Below are 18392 nucleotides of genomic sequence, written 5' to 3' on the forward strand. Positions count from 1 at the left end.
CTACCGCGTGCGCTTTAGATCATTGATATGTCTTGCGTGCACGTAAAAGAACCCTTGACAGTTGGAATTCAATTGATGACCAAAATACATGCGTATGCCCATCATCGTTATATCGCTGGTGCGAAAAAAGTAGGATGTAAAACCCAGCTGAACATTCATGCATTAGGAGCGGCGGATAAGCTATACTTTTATTATTCATCTATTTATTTATAGTTCTCTTACCCTATTCGCTAACTGTCCTATTTTAAACACCCGAAATAAACCGTCTCAGCAGAAAGAAATCTAATTTAGTTTATTAAAAGAGAGTTTCGACCCGAAAACTCACAGCGATTTACAACAATTTAAAAAGATCGTTACTGTTAGTGTTATCTGTAGATGATTTTTGTAGTGGATTTTCTCTGCTTTAATTACTGTCTAACATTCGGCTTAGCCCGTGGCTGGATATCATTACCAACAATTACACGACTTGCTCTATTAAAGAATGTCCAGTCTTATACACTAAAAAGTATTGATATTTAGCGGGGGAGGGTGACGTCACTAGTTTATCTTAATACTCCTGAGTAAATCAAATGACATCTCGGGGCCATGTTTGATATTCGACTAACTCTATTACCGATTAAAGCTCTAACAATACCTAATGATACTTGGACATTTTGTGAGAGTACTTGATAAGACTGGAATTAACCATCATCACGCCTCCCGACTCATATCTTAAGGAAAGGATATTCTCTCTCACAGATAACTTAAAGAGATGCAACCGCCTAGTCTTATTTTAAATATTGTTACCTTGTCCATATACAATCAAAAACGTTTTCCATCAATTTATTTTCCTTGCGTTTGTGTTGCCGAAATTTAAAAAAAGCTAAATCTGTTTTCTTTGGAACCTAAAAATGGACACAAATGTGTCGCAACGCATATAATAATGTAATATGAATGTGGGTAAACTGATTTACATTCAATCGTTTCTGATTTAATCAGTTATGATCGGCGCAATACGCGAACAGTCAAAATTCAATGACAGTCTTTGGCATCTGGTTATTCCAGTCTACATGGGTAGTATTATCCTGTCGGATATGTTTAGCCTCATTCATCGAGTCGCTTCATTACAAATGGCATTCGAAAGCATTCTGGCAGGCGATTCGTTGCCAATTAAAAATGTTCATACTGTCTTAAATATTGAATTTTAGCAGCCCATTTTTTCACGGTAAGACAACAACATCAATGTTGATTTAAATTGACCAATAAATCGCAATGTCGAAGACTATGGATGATATTGAGTTAGAGACTTGTCCCCTTTAAAAGATTTCGAATGAAGATTTTATTATTTCATTATTTTGAAATAAATTGCTTCGTGTAAACGCATTAAAATATCGTTTTATCTAAGAATATCCACAATAACAAAAGATTTTCTCTTCAACAATACTTTGAATCGTGCATTTTATATTTTAACAGACATGCACAGAAAAGTAGGACGTCAAACACCCATTTCATTTCATATTTTTGGAGTAGCTTACCTTTGCCGAAAACTTTCTGATATATTTCAAGTTTGGTATGAAGCATTGGGGTGGCGGTCACGAACCATATCGATATTCAGCATTCCGTGACCTTCCATTCTGGAGATAGGGCCATTTTCCGAAAATCTTGTGGAAGTATTAGAGGCTTAATGATTTGTTTTTTAAAATTTGATATGAAGTATTGGGAAAATGTGGGCGTAGCTTACAGGATAACCGTTTGGTCTCATGAATTATAACACTCAATGGAACATTCTTTTTCTTTTACGTCCTTTTTAATCTAATTTTGATAATTATTTTCAATTAAAAAGATTATTAGATTGGATTCCAGCTTCCAGCTGGTACATAGATTATTTCAATTTAATAACAATTAAAGTGAACCGCAGCTATCCGTACAGTAAATTAGCGAAAGTAATGAACATCAGAGTTTGAAAAAACCCCAAATCACATTAAAATTTAACGTCATGTTTGCCAATATTCTAATGGACACATTATATCAATGAATAAACGCACTTCCATTCCCATCCCTGTACTTTGATCATAATGGCGTTTTTTTTTAAAAATCAAATTTGATGTGAAGCATTGGAGCCAGGAGGGGACGAACCCCGGCAACGTTCTGTGATCTTCGGTTTTGAGCTGCGGCACCTTTTCCGAAACTTTCCGAATGCGACAGGGGTTACAGTTTTTAGGCCATATCAATTTATTTTTTAGTTCTTCTTGATAATAAATTGCCTTTTTAATAATGAGAAAACAATGCAACCAATTATTTTTGGTTTTTACATTAGTCTTTTTCCAGTAGAAATAAAAAGCAAAATTTTAACAGGTGTTCCAGAAGAACAAAAAATGAAACTGTTGTGGCCTTAGTACATTGGTTTTCAAATTTGATATGAACACTGTGACCACGAGAGGACGACACCTGCTATTCTTCGTTTACTGCAACCTTTCATTTGCAATTACGTGCCCATTCCCGAAAACCAAGTGGGCGCGATATAAACTACATTATGTTTTTAATGGATTCTATGCCGCATTTTCCGCAGACCTTCTGAGCTCAATAGGGGATTCAGTTTTTAACAGATATATTTTTTCTAATTTAGTGTAAAGCATTAGAAATATCTTCAATAGAAAGCTTGATCTCGTTTTAACCCCATACGATCACGGTGGCTAAGTGGGCAAGACGCTGGCTCGCTAGCCTGGAGGTTGGGTGTTCGATCCCTGCATTGGCCGAGAAAGTTTATCCAGATTTTCCGGCGTGGTTTCCCCTTGTCAGTGATGCAGGACGGAGGGCCTGACAAGAACAGCTGTCTAGTCGTTCGGTTGGTTACGAAAAACCGAGGTCCCGTGTACACATTGGCGTGCACGTAAAAGATCCCTTGGCAGTTGGAATTCGATATAAGAGAAAGCCGTAGCGCCGCTGCCTGGGTAAAATTTCCCTTATAGCACATTGTATGCCCGTCTTCATTAGCCCAGTTTAAAAGCAGAACAGTAGAACGTTAAACGCCATTTCATTTATGATGATTTCATTTCTTATCAAGGCGTTCAATGTCAATGTTACTGAAACTTTCCGCTTTTCGACTATGACCCACTTCGCATCTTGGTCCAAACCTTTCTAATTTACTTTTTGTTCTTCCATTATGCTAATAAGGTTGCTTTTCTTTGGTTTTCAACGGCTGTAAACGAATCTATTCCTTTACGTGTTTTTATCACGTGTCTGTGGTAAAGGGGGACAACAACCTAGAAGTTTGGGAATTTCAGACTAATCTAGCAACGGTTAGATATTGTGAAACTCGCAGTCGTAGCTTCAGGAACACGCGGGACCATGAGAGGATGAACTTTATTATTTTCATCGTTCCGCGTCTTTGCTTTTCACAGTTATGTCCCCTTTTCCGAACACATTGTACACGTGATAGATGGTACAGTTTTCAATGGTTTTTTTTTAAATTTTGTGTGGAGCTTTAGGACTGTAATAGAAGGAACCGTTTTGATTTTCAAATTTGGTTTAAAGCAATGGGATTAGAGAGGACGGATTCTGTTTTTCAATATTGTAGAACATTATTTTCCAGATATTACTGTCCAGAAAAACTTGTGTATACAACAGAGATCCGATTGGCTATGTTTATTTTCCTGATATAGCTCTGTGCGGGCGCACTGTCACGTTTTCCAAGGCTATCTTAGTTACGTCTTTATAGTCAGGGGCGTACATAAAGATTTTGATTTGGGGGGTGGGGGGGTAGCAAAAATGCGACCGATTGATGCACATGTCCCTAATACGACTGACGCAGTCAAGGGCCGAGCACCACATATGATAGTTTTCTAGGGGCCAGTAGCTGATCTGGAAGCTGGGAATAGGGGGTGGGGTGGGGCGGTTCCAAATCCAGGGCGCCATCCACAATCAAACCCCACAATAAATGTCAACAAAATACTGGCTATAACACTGGGCGTCCCGGTAGAACATAGATCGTATAGCCTATAGCTGTTATCCGATCGTTATCTCGTCGGAAAGCAGTTTTACTCAAGTTGACATAAAGTATATGTCATATAATATGATGATTGTTATTGATTTTGTAATTAAATTTATGTGAACCTTAGAGGCAGTAGCTATAACACTGAGCAACCTGAGAATATTTTGAAAAATTGAACCAATATCCTGGCACTTGAGGTCATTGCTGGGGGCAAATTCTTGTGAACAAGAGAACCAGAAATAGCAGTCAATGGGACAGAATCTCGAAATCTGCCTGTCAATTCCGCCTGTTTTGCCAGAGTTGTCAGAACATTTGTACAGCCTGATGCCCAACGACCCACGCACCAGCGGTACTACTAACTGGGCAGTTCACTATAACCGGGAATATGTCAGTGCCGGGGCAGTATAAGACCACAGAGGAGTGTAAGAATTATGCCATAATGCAATCTAGCGGCGCAGGCACAAACAAATTTCAGATATGTTACTGGCCTTTTAATTTTTGGGGACTGTCAATGTCGTGACAAATGGGATCAAATTTCGCATGTTTTGTGAGAATAGAAATAACAATTATATAGTCTGTCGTCCCACTAACTAGTGGTACTACTAACTGGGCGATTCACTGTAACTGGATATGATAGTGATGAGATTGTGTAAGACAGAGGAGTTGAAGAATAGTGACACAGTAGAATTGTGCGCAGCAGGCGCGAAAAAATTTAGATTATGTAACTGAGCTTTAAATTTGTTGGGACTGGGCCTGAGGGGACTTTGTCTCACGGGGGGGCTTACTTGGTCTCTGAAACGCCGTTTACTGGACTTTGGGATCTGGGGGAATGTTTTGCAGAATTCTGATGGTCAGAAATTACTTACAACATGAGTAAAATACGTTTTAATTTCTACTGGGATTAAATATGCACTAAGTAAAAATTCTTAAGTTCAATAGATCGCTTTAACATTTCATAATTTAAAGATTGTTTACCTATTTCTGAAACAAACTATGCTTCAGATGACTTCTTACAAACTGTTCGACTAATGTTTTTCGCATGACAATCAATAATAAAATTTAAGTTATCAAAACCTCTCAATTTCTTAGACCAACATAGTCATAACAGGGAATTTTGACTAGTTTATTTTATACTATACCGTTGCAATTTAGGTGCACACATTCACACAAAATTTTTCCCTTCTATTTTGGCATTGTTTACCTTAATAATTCATTTAGTCTGAGACCGACTGCAGTGAGCACTTATTTTGAGACCGTCTATGTGACGCAAGAAATTTAGGTGCACGTATATTAAGTATTTGAGGTTTTCCCCTTCTATTCTGGCATTATTTGTTTACCTCATTAATTCATTTCGTCAGTCGTCGATGCATAATTTTGAGACCGACTGCAGTGACTGCACTTATTTTGAGACCGACTGCAGTGACTTCACTTATTTTGAGACCGACTATTTTTCTCCCTGGGGGAATTTTTTTTTTACTTCGACCAACTCGCAGAATAAGGGTAAAAAACATTTTTTCAAACATGATAAGTTGACAAGATTATTTTATACTAAAGTTTTGGGTGAGTAGCGTAATGTATGCAATTTAGGTGCACGGATTCATGCAAATACATAAAATTTTGGATTTTTCCTTCTATTTTGGCATTGTTTCTTGTATTAATTCAGTGAGCACTTATTTTGAGATCGACTGCACTTATTTTGCGACCGACTGCATTTATTTTGCAAATACATAAAATTTGGGATTTTTCCTTGTATTTTGACATTGTTTGTATTAATTCAGTGAGCACTTATTTTGCGACAGACTGCATTTATTTTGCGACCTACTATTTTTTTCGCCCCCCCCCCCCCCACATTTACGCCCCTGTTTATAGTCACTTGACACCATAAAATAAAATCAAGTAGGAACGATCCAAACCATTTGACAAAATTCGAAATCCTAAAAAAACAGTATCGAATAACCATACAAGTAGGACATAAAAGCAGGACGTTAAACCAATTCATTCCATTATCATGCGAAATTTCTTTTAATCCCCTTTTTGACTGGCCATACCACAGGGTTTTGTTACTTTTGTATTTACATATTTGCAGAGTTCCTACTTTATATACCAGTAGAAAGATTCAAAATGATTATGGTACCCAGTCAGAACCTTAATTCCTTGACCAAGTCCATAACCACTGTTACAGATGAAAAACAATTTATTTAGTATACAATGTACAAATGATTTACATATATATTTAATACTTTCATATTTTACAATTAAAAATTTAATAAATCTACAATTTAAATTATTTATATCAGTATCAGTTCAGCAATCATTTTTATTAGTTCTCTGATTTTTTTTATTCTTTCTTTTATTTATTGAGGAACAATTTCAAAATTTCTACAATAAAAGGTATTGATAAGTAACAATTTTATTATTGTAAAAAATGATTTGTTCTTACAATTAAAGCATCTAACATCTTTGTTTTAGGTCAAAATACATTATTGAATTGATCTGAGGTTTGTCTTGATTAGTGATCCGACAAGCTCATGATTAAATATTTGTTTTTAATTTCGTTTATTAATTTTTTTGTTTATTTTTAGGTTACTGGGAGAACTCACAACTCATTATCTTTCATCTACACAAAACAAGTATATAATCTAATAAATTCATTAATTTTCTGAGGAAAATCAAAGAGGAAGTCAATTTTAAATATATTTTATGTTATTATACTCTTCAAAAAAAAAGTAGGGGATATTCAGAAACAATACAAAACTGCGGAAATGCACTGCTGTTTTTATTAGAGGTTACCAGTGTATGTTAATAACAGGCCAATTGCCTACACATGAACATAAACAGTTCATATGGGCGACTTATCTGACGGCCCCATTTCACTGCAAAGAGCTACACTGTCAAAAGTAAAAATGGACGTTTTTGATTTTTGTCTTAATAATGAGTAATTGCTCCACCAACCCTCAGGCATTCAGCAATTCGTCGTGGCATGCTCCTAATAAACTGTCCAATCATGATTTGGTGCAATCTGACCCACTTCTCTTGCAGTGCCACGGCCAATTCTTGCAATGTTGTCGGTTGACATTGACGTCGACGAACACGTCTCCCGATCAAATTAAAGCAAAGATACGCTAAACAGTAAATCTTATGCAAGAACCGATGGGAAATCAAACATGGATAGGATAAACCAGCAAGCGGCAATTTTCATCAACCCTTCCTTGAAGTGTCAAATTTGACAATGAACCTCTCCCATGTGTATGGTGCTATTGCATGTCGCACATGCAGCTAAGTGGTTTCTTTTGGGGCGATAAGTTCTTCATCTGTGAACATACTCTCAAAGCATGTCAAGTGTCCATGACTATTTATCATATCACAACCTGCATAGGTATTTGCATTTCAATATCCCCTACTTTTTTTGAAGAGTATATTAAAAATGGGAAAAGGAAGACAGGCATATAATAAGCCATGCAGTGTACTACCAATGAAATTACGCTTAGACGGCAGTTTTTACAATTACGCTTTGTTGAATTCCAACTGTTCTTTCATTTGCACACCAACACATAGACAAGAACTCGTTTTTTCTTTCCACTGGAATTACTAGACACTGTTCCTGGCCAGGCCCTTCTTCCTACACCATGCTGGAAAATCCCGGATAACTGTCTCTGAAAACAAACTGATCGAACCTGGGACCTCCTGGTTAGTAAACCATTGTCTTACTCATCGATCCACTGTGGATCCCAAATATTGAAATATAAGATTTGGATCTAAAATTTCTCAATAATTTCAAAACTGAGAAAATGCCAACAAATCTGTACACTTTTCATAAAGGTTGTATATATTTTTTTCTGAATGATTTCAAAACAGTTATAGCCTAAACATGTGCTCAAAAATATTATCCAGAACTTCACAATTGTACATATTTACGAATCTTATAAGTGCAATGGAAGACTATGTTTAGTTTCATTATCCTCTGTATACTGCATAAATGACAATATCTGAAAAGAGAAAAAGCAACTAAAACATCATGATATTTAAAATATATAATAGAATATCAATAAACAGTGAGTTAGACCAAGAATTTAAGGATTTTACACAGGTTGGACTTATAATATCACCTACTCCTTCCTTTAAACTGCACATATTTCAGCCACTTCTTAATTAACACTATATAAATTTTAAATTGGTCTTCAACAGAAGTTAGGAAGGAACAATCAGATTGGAATTAATTGTAAATGTTCAGATATAACTTTGATAATAATAGGTATTGATTTTTGGGAATCAATACAAATGAGCTTAAAGATTATTTGGAATTCTGAACATGGCTAGTGTAACTAATAAAAATGCTGAAAATAGTAAGAGAGTTGTTAAAAACAAGCCAAAAGCTACAGAGATACGGCTGGTAACATTATACAGACCACGTGAAAATTGATTTAAGAATAATAGTCTATGTAAGCTCAAGTACTGAATCAGTGAACTAAAAGATGAAATTCAAAATGAAATGTGTTTGTTTTTAAAATCTACTTAACACAGTGCTTTGTTATCATTTTGAGACTAACATGGTTAAATATTTGTCTAGGTTTATTTATTTTTAAAGATAGGTTTCCAGGCAACAAAACATACACCCACAGCAGCTAAATCGTTCGAGCAGTCGACAAGGGTTGTCAAATATTTATTCTTTTGTAGGTAATTAGGGGAATTTAATAGACAATTTCATACACATGACATTATAATTTTCGTTGTTTGAAGGTTCACAAGGTTCTAAAAACTAAAACAAGGGCCGTAACTCTGGAAGCAATCTACAGAAATTGTTCAAATTCGACAGGCTTTTTTCGTTTTACTAATTCAAATAATGCATATAAATTTCATACAGATCGGATGATAACTTTTGTTGTTCGAAAGTTCACAAAGTTCAACAAAGTAAATCAAGGGCCATAACTCTAGACGTAATTGACGGAAATTGCTGACATTCAATAGGCTTGTTCGTCTTCATTTCACTAATTTAGGTGATAACTGAAACTCAATAGGCTTGTTCGTTTTACTAATTTAAATGATACATATAAATTTCATACAGATCGGATAATAACTTTTGTCGTTAGAGCATTTACAAGGTACAACAAAGTGAAACAAGGGCCATAACTCACGGCGTGATTAACAGAAATTGCTGAAATTCAATAGGCTTCTTCATTTCACTAATTTAAATGATGCATATCAATTTCAAACAGATCGGATGATAACTGTTGTCATTAGAGCGTTCACAACATTCAACAAAGTGAAACAAAGGCCATAACTCTAGATGTAATTAACGGAAATTGCTGAAATTCAATAGGCTTCTTTGTTTTACTAATTTAAATGATGCATATAAATTTCATACAGATCGGTTGATAAATTTTGTTGTTAGAGCATTCACAAGGTGCAACAAAGTGAAACAAGGGCCATAACTCCAGAAGAAATGAACGGAAATTGCTGAAATTCAATAGGCTTCTTTATTTCACTAATTTAAATGATGCATATCAATTTCAAACAGATCGGATGATAACAGTTGTCATTAGAGCGTTCACAAGATTCAACAAAGTGAAACAAGGGCCATAACTCTAGATGTAATTAACGGAAATTGCTGAAATTCAATAGGGTTCTTTGTTTTACTAATTTAAATGATGCATATAAATTTCATACAGATCGGTTGATAACTTTTGTCGTTAGAGCGTTCACAAGGTGCAAAAAAGTGAAACAAGGGCCATAACTCCAGAAGAAATTAACGGAAATTGCTGAAATTCAATAGGCGTCTTCATTTCACTAATTTAAATGATGCATATCAGTTTCATACAAATCTGCCTATTACAAGTCTTTCTTTAGGCCTGAAATGTTATCTAAATTATCAATTAGTAAAATTAACTTATTCAGACCATAATAAACTCTCGATGTCAAGGCTAGCCATCGATGTTTGCTGGATTAGATTCCTATATGCCGCTAATGGCCGTTGATAATTAAATCAGAAAAAGTGGATAATCGAGACTATGCTGTTTATATTAATGATTTTAGTAATGATGACCGAGACTCTGGAAAAATTTCACCGGCTTCTTTCTCGGCTCACAGTGGATCAATTTGACTGAAATTTTCAGCAAATTACCTTTACACTATCTAGTTTTTAACTATTATAGCGAGAACTGCCATCTCTTTATTTTATCTCCCATAATGTATCTTTAATCAAAGCTTTGTTAGAGCAATTTTGTGGTCCTTCCTTTTAACTACATTAAGATGATCAGACACACCATCAATGGTTGGTTTGGATTTAAAATAGGTTCTTAATTTCTGGTTTTGCAAACTACATAGCTGAGTGTAGTGACTATTAAATATATTATCTAGAGATTTTTTAGGTGTCTTGGTCCCTAAAAACCTTTTATCAATTTTGAATTGGTTATAGATACATTATGGGAGATAAGATAAAGAGATTGCAGTTCTCGCTATAATAGTTAAAAACTAGATAGTGTTAAGAAAATTTGCTGAAAATTTCAGTCAAATTGATCAACTATGAGCCGAGAAAGAAGCGGGTGAAATTTTTGCATAGTCTCGGTCATCATTACTAAAATCATTAATATAAACAGCATAGTCTCGATCATCCACTTTTTTGGATTTAATTATCAATGGCCTTTAGCGGCATCTAATCCAGGAATCTAATCCAGCCAACATCGAAGGCTAGCCTTGACATCGAGAGTTTATTATGGTCTGGATAAGTTAATTAATGTCTAATTGATAATTTAGATAACATTTCAGGCCTAAAGAAAGACTTGTAATAAGCAGATTTTGCTCTTGCATAATGCATGTTTAAGTATAGAGTTGATAGAAAAGGTCCATGAAAATTTTGGCCTAATATTAAACAGGTGTACGTCTTCGTTGTGGGCTGCAGCTAATAGAGTGGGAAGTAGTGATATCGGTCAGTTAGTCTCTTGTGATAAGTAAGCATTCGCTGGTAGGCCTCAAGGTGTAACGGAAATATTGTATTTTTATAATTTAGATTAAATGAAATAGATTAAATGAAACTAATCTAAATTTGGATTTGTTTGGCCATTAATCCATTCATAAATAACATCTGAATTATAGAGAAGAAAATCAATGTGAAATGTATATAATTGATATGTTCAAAGTATGCCTTTGTATCTCACTCAAGCTGTATTAATATCAATACAATAACATAAAGCGTCATAAACATCTATTAGCTGAACAACACAGCTCTATATTAAATAATATACAACTGCTATGTTTAAGACAGATCAGATGATATATTTTGTCATTAGAGCATTCAAGTGAAATGAAATGGAATGGGGTTTAACATCCTACCGTTTAGGGCATTCAATACAGGTGCAATAAAGTAAAACAAGGGCCATAATTCCGGAAGAAATTAACGGAAATTATTGAAATTAAATAGGCTTCTTCATCTCAGTTATGTAAACAACATATATCCAAACAATCAGATGATAAATGTAGTCTGTAGCGTGTTCACAAAAAACTGTGGACGATGGATGGTTGGAAGGTCGGAGGTAACGGCAATATATGACCACATTTCCATATGGCTGTATAAAAATGATATTTAAAGGAGCTAAATCGCTAATATTTGGAACCTAGAAATTGACACAAATGGGTCACAACGCATATAATAATGTAATATGAATGTATATAAACTGATTTACATTCAATCGTTTCAGTTTTTACTGTAATTTCTAATCAGTTATGTTTGGCGAAATGCGCCAAAGTCTCAATTAAATGACTATCTTTAGCGTCTGGTTATTCCAGTCTACACCGATGGTATTTATTGCGCATGTTCTCCAGATAAGAATATAGCGTCACCATTTGACATGACTTGTGGAGTATGTCTAGCCTCAATTTTTGAGTCTCATGTTCCAAATGGCGCTGAAACGCAATATGGTACACGATTCGTGTACCAATGGTAAAATGTTTATTTTGTCTTGAATATTGGATATCAGAAGCCCATTTTTTCCCTGTAAGATCACAAGATCAATGTTGATTTGAATTGACAAATAATGCGTGTTTTCAATATCAAAGATTTTTGATGATATTGAGTTAGAGACTTCGCTACTTTAACAATGACTTTTACTTTGCTTTTCTGGGCGTTAGAGTCTGTACATTTGTTGTTGTTATTTTCAGTTTAATAAACCGAAACCTACCTTTAACAGTATTACTAGTTCAACAATTCCATTGATGATATACTTTGCCACGACAACGATAAATGTTATTTTTGAAAATGTCAATCTGCTGACATTAGTGGATAATTGAAGAAAATAAGTAGTTACAGTATATGCCAGTCTAGAATAAGAAAACCAGAGCAACATAATAATATATTGTAATTCAAATACACAAATTTCTGTAATTTGATTGGTTGAAACAGTACCAAAGTTCGATGTATAACATTTATTTAAGGATTTCCTGTTCAAAGAATTCTCCATTTTACATCTAATTGTTACATTATTAAAGTCCCCAGTCAATTTGGTAGACATCAACAATCTCAAAAAAGAATATGACGTCAATTGTTGATATCTAATCTTTCTTCTTTCAACATGTAGCGGTTGGAGAGAAATAGATAAGATAACCATGAACAAGGTGGAAACACGCTCACATAGCATTTTTGTCTAAAAAAAAGAAGATTGCCAAAAACAGCATTCAAGGTTACTCTTAAGGAATGATAATTAAAGGGGCATAACTCTTGAATGAAGAGATAGGTTGCCAGGCAACTTAACATATGCTCGCAGTTGGTAAATTGTCCGAGCGGTCAACAAGGGTTGTCGCATATTTATTCTTTGTAGGTAATGGGGGGGGGGGCATTTACAAGACAATTTCATACAGATCAGTTTTTAATTTTCGTTGTTTGAGAGTTAAAAAAGTTCTACAACCTTAAACAAGGACCTTAACTTTGAAAGAAATTTTCAGAAATTGTTGAAAGTTGATAGCTTTTTTCATTTTACTAATTTAAATAATGCATATAAATTTCATAGAGATCTGATGATAACTTTTGTCGTTCTAGTGTTCACAAAGTTCAACAAGGGTCATAACTCTAGAAGTAATTGACAGAAACTGATGAAATTCAATAGGCTTTTTTTGTTTCACTAATTTAAATCATGTACATAAATTTCATACTGATTGGTTCAACAAAGAGAAACAAGGGCCATAACTCTAGAAGTAACTAACGGAAATTGCTGAATTTCAATAAGCTTCTGTGTTTCAGTAATTTACATCGTCGGCTCGGTTTTATACAACACAACTTATTTATATGGTGGGAATTTCCATGTCTAGGCCCATCTTCTGACAAACTCTCGTACCTTAAAACCAATTAGAAATGGTTATATGGTCAAAGGCTCTTACCATGATTGGCTAAAATTTTATTCTTCCAAAATAGTGTATCTGACAAGAGTGTGTGAACGTTTTGTTCAAGTTTAATCAAGAATTTCAGTAAGTTTTGTTTATTCTAGATGTTGTATTCGATGCAAAGATATTTTGCAAATATAATTATCAAAATCACATTGAAGTCATAGCAGTTTTATCTACTTGTTCTGGTTGATCGGCAAAAATCACCAACAGTTTACTCTATAAAATTTTTAATATTTTTCCCAAATCGTGAAAATATATCCCGAGTCTATAATACGTTGATAGGGTGACCCACCATAAATAAATATCTCCATATATCTCGACAATTTCGCCACAATATTTATATATATGCCAAGCCTCAAATCAGTTTCACACAATTATAGTCACTAAATAAACGATCATGTTGTACTTAATAAGCTATGACCATTAATCATCTATAAATAATAGACTGAAAACTGGTTCCATGTGTCGTCCATAACATCCAGACACTTTTGAGTAAAAGATAGGTTACGTGCCCTTGTTTTGAAATTAGTCTCGCTTAACCAGTCTATCGACCATTCTAGGGCTGATTGACAGGTCGGGATAATCAAGACTACTTTTTTACGAAACATAACAGAAAGCTAGAACAAGAAATTGAATTTAGAAATGAGCACGTTAGCTAGCTCAACAATTGTTTTAAGAAGCTTGTAAAAGTAAAATGAAACTACTGCTAGTATCATGTTCCTGTCTAATCCGAGTGTTTCTGAGATATTATTTGTACTAAACCAAAAGATGCCGCTCTTAACGGTACAGTTAATGATAAAGCGATTTAAAAAATGAAACGAACGTAATTTCTAAATCTGCTGTAATAACCAAGAAGCTTAATTTCACTGCTATTCAAAATCGTCAACAATAATTTTTTTACGGCTGTAATAGTTGATAGATTTGTAGAGAATTGCACGTGCCATGGCTATTTATAGTATCATACTGTCAGAAAGTTGGCCTCGACACGGCGAATGTGCACGCTTCAGTGGTAGTCTCGAACTATCAGCGGTGGACTGTATTTCTGTAGGTGCGTGGGCCACCCTAACGTTGATGAAAATCCATTCTGATGGTGTTTTAACTGTGCTAAACTTTTTAATGTGTCATTTATTGCCAAATGTAAAGTTACAACATTTTGGAAATAAAGGGTGAAGAAAGACATAGTGAAGTTACGATGTTTTGCTTCTGCAAATGGAAACTGTTTTTAAAAATATCCCGATGTCATTTAATAAGACTAATAATCAAACAGCGGGGTCTGAAATGAAATGTTTCGACAGAAACAAACAGAGGAACGTCCCCCCAAAAAAGTCCACAAATGAAACAGGACTGAAAACCGCGACAAATATCTTAAATGAACGCGAAAATAAAACTGTAGACCCAATATACAAGAAAAATCGTAACTGTAGTTGAGGATAAAATTTTCAATGTGCAACAAACGATAACCAAAACTCAGAAGAAACACGAAAATGAACCTGAAAAGAGAACTGTGACGGAACCTGGACCTGGAAAGAGAATAGTTAATCAACCTGAAACAGAACCTTAACTCTGTCCTGAAAAAAGAACACAAAGCCAACCTGAAAAGAAAACATAAACAGAACCGGAGAACATAATCATAAATCAACCTGAAACAAAAGCTCAAAGTGAACCCGAAAGGAGAACTCAAAACGGACCTGAAAAGAGAAAACAAACCGAACCTGAAAAGGTAATCATTAATCAACCTGAAAGGAGAAATCAAACTCAGTCTGAAAAGAAAACACAAACCCAACCCGAAAAGATATTCATAAATCAGTCTGAAAGGAGAACTCAAACCCAACCTGAAAAGATAATCATAAATCAACCTGAATAGAGAACTCAAACCCAACCTGAAAAGATAATCGTAAATCAACCTGAAAAGAGAACACAAACCCAACTTGAATAGAAAACACAAACCCAACCTGAAACGTTAATCATAAATCAACCTGAAAAGAGAACACAAACCGAATCTGAAAAGATAATAATAAATAAACGTGAAAAGAGAACACAGCCCCAATCTGAAAAGAGAATTACAAATCAACGAGAAAAGAGAATTACAAATCAACCTGAAAAGAGAACTGAAAATCAACTGCAAACTACTTCAACATCTGAAATACAAGAGAACTGAAAATAAACTGCAAACTACTTCAACATCTGAAATACAACAGAATTCAATAGCATCCATAGAGTTGATACTGAATGAACAAGTTGAACAGCGTAATTCTGATATGAGCTATGAATCGGATATGTACGAAGAGGGCACTGTAAATGAAGAAACATTTTGTGACATTCTCAGTGAAAATTCAGAAGATCTTGATTGTGATAATTCAGACCAAGATCCAGATTATAAGATATCAGGTAACGAAGACTCGTCAACAGATTCAGATGTGGATAATGCACCTGCACCTATATTAGAAGAGATACCTATTGATCACAAACAGGTAATGGATACCGGACCTCAAAGAAAAAAAGAGACGCATCAGTATTGGCAATTGGTAGAAAAATATCCAAAAGAGACGAAGAATGGAAGATAATAGTTATAAAGGTTTAAAGAAGCAAGCAGATGATGGTAAATGGGTTTACTGTGTTGATAAAAAAGAACAACTTTTAACACCCAGGGGTTGTCCTAAAAAGTGTGATAGCTCAAAGATTAATTTTCAGAAGAAGAGAGACGGGAAATATTTTTAAGATTCTGGGATAGGTTAGATTGGAACCAGAGGAAGGTTTATGTTAATTCTCTAATACATCTGGGGCTGTAGGAAGAAAGACAGCAGAAGGAAACAGTAGGCGAAATGTTAGCCACGAGTATTTTCTTCGTAAAAAAGGAGAACGCCTTTGTGTTTGCAAAAACATGTTTTTATCCACCCTAGGAATCGGAGAGAAAACGGTTTACGGCTGGTTGAAAGATACCTCGAATGGAATTCCCAATAAAGTTGATACAATCAATAAGATAACAGCCTGAAGAGCTTGTGATAAAAATCTCTGAGAGAACATCAAACAATATCTCGAGTGTTTGCCAAAAATGGAGTCCCATTATTGTAGATCGTCCAGTAATAAACAATACCTGGAGCCCATATTCAACTCTATCACCGGACTGGTTACAGCTTACAAATGTTATCGAATTGAAACGGATGTGCCAGCAGCGTCATACTCCCTAATAAAAGAAGTTTTCAATGAACTGAATTTAGAAATATTCTCCCCAAAGAAAGATCAGTGCGACGTGTGCTGCAGATATCAAGCTGGAAACATTTCACAAGAAGAGTATGATCTACATATTACTAGAAAAGAAGCTGCCAGGAATGAAAAAGTAAAAGACAAGGAAAGAGGTGAGAACGATAGTTCTTATAGAGTTGTAACTTTGGATTAACAGTCAGTTTTACTGTGTCCAAAGCTCCAAGCCAGCGCTCTATACTTTATGACAAAATTAGCGTGTGATATAAAATATCAGCTTGTGTTTGACAACGTCCTTCACGATCTCCCCAGGAAGGCAAAAATCATGCAGATAGAGGCACAAGACATTTAGCCCAACAGACTTCATGATCACCCAATTATTATAAAAACTACAAAATTTTCCCATTTTCAAGATATCAAAGCCGTCATTCCACCAGACTACCATTCCTTTTATGACACTCTTCAACACGCATGAAAGACTTTCATTAGAGTTAGTGAAAACTGCCTACAAACGTTATTTTATTGTCAATTATAATATGAGATGTTTTATTTTTTGAAACTGTTGTTTTTTGCGGGTTAAAATGTTGTAAGTACCCAGATATGTTGACTTTTGGGAATCAAATTGTCGTAAGTGTAATTCGGGTAATCAATATGTAAACAGCACTTCCCGATAAAAATTAACTGCTATGCGTTCTTTATTTACTACGAACAGTCTTATCAGAGACATCTTTGTGTTAAATTACTTTTGACAGATACGTTTTTTTTTATCTTCTGAAAAGTGGGTCAAATGTAGTTACGAGAGCTTGTCACCGAGCCGACAACATTATGTATATAAATTTCATACAGATCTGATGATAACTTTTGGCCATCACAAGGTTCAACAAAGTGAAACAAGGGTAATAAATCTAGAAGTAATTAACGGAAATTGCTGAAATTCAATAGGATTCTTTGTTTCACTCATTTAAATTATGCATACAAATTTCATACAGATCGGATGATAACTTTTATCGTTTGAGTGTTCTCAAAGTGAAACAAGGGTCATAACACTAGAAGTAATTGACAGAAACTGATGAAATTCAATAGGCTTTTTTGTTTCACGAGGAGCACCAAAGTGAAACAAGGGTCATAACTCCAGAAGAAATTAATGGAAATTATTGAAATTAAATAGAGTTCTTTATCTCACTAATGTAAACAACATATATAAATTTCAAAACAATAAAATGATAAATGTAGCCTGTAGCTAGAGTGTTCACAAGAAATTGTGGACGGATGGACAGACGTGGGCAACGGCAATAAAAGACCACATTTGCATAATGCTGACAAGGAATTCAAAATTTAATTACTATTTCGTATGTTTCTGAAGGATTGTAGGTTTCATAAATATTGTCCAGTTGTTCTGTTTGGCATGTGAGGCATATAACCCAATATACCCAGAAAACACAGAAGTCATAATACTGTGTATTAAAACTGCATTATGTAAGTTTTGGATAAAAAGCTGGTCGTTCTCGCTATAATAGTTACAAAATATATAATGAAAAGGGAATATGTTGAATATTTCTGTCAAATTACTTCATTCTGAGCAGAGTAACGACCATTTGAAGAACAGTGAAGTCTTGATAGTTATTATTACTGTTGTTACTGTAATAAACAAAGTCTCAATTATCAATTTTTTAAACATACATTATGCAAGAGCTAAATCTGCCAATTGCTGGTCTTTCTTTAGGTCTGAAATGTTATCTAAATTATTAATTAGACATTAATTAACTTATCCAGACCATAATCAACTCTCGATGGCATCGCTAGCCTGCAATATTTACTGGATTATGATCCCATTTGCTGCTCGACTTCCATT

The 18392-nt window shown here is 34.7% G+C and overlaps 1 protein-coding gene across 1 annotated transcript in view; it reads right to left on the reverse strand.

The window, feature by feature from the left end:
* Window positions 1-6182: 6182 nt before the first annotated feature.
* The window catches only part of LOC126827465 (protein MCM10 homolog), a 62288-nt gene continuing 50078 nt past the window's right edge, over window positions 6183-18392 (reverse strand). The window contains exon 24 of the mRNA XM_050556816.2: window positions 6183-7956. The gene's annotated coding sequence lies outside the window, so the exon portion shown is untranslated. The remainder of the gene's footprint in view (window positions 7957-18392) is intronic.

This window comes from Patella vulgata, chromosome 7, assembly GCF_932274485.2.
Source record: "Patella vulgata chromosome 7, xgPatVulg1.2, whole genome shotgun sequence".
NCBI classification, from domain to species: Eukaryota; Metazoa; Mollusca; class Gastropoda; family Patellidae; genus Patella; species Patella vulgata.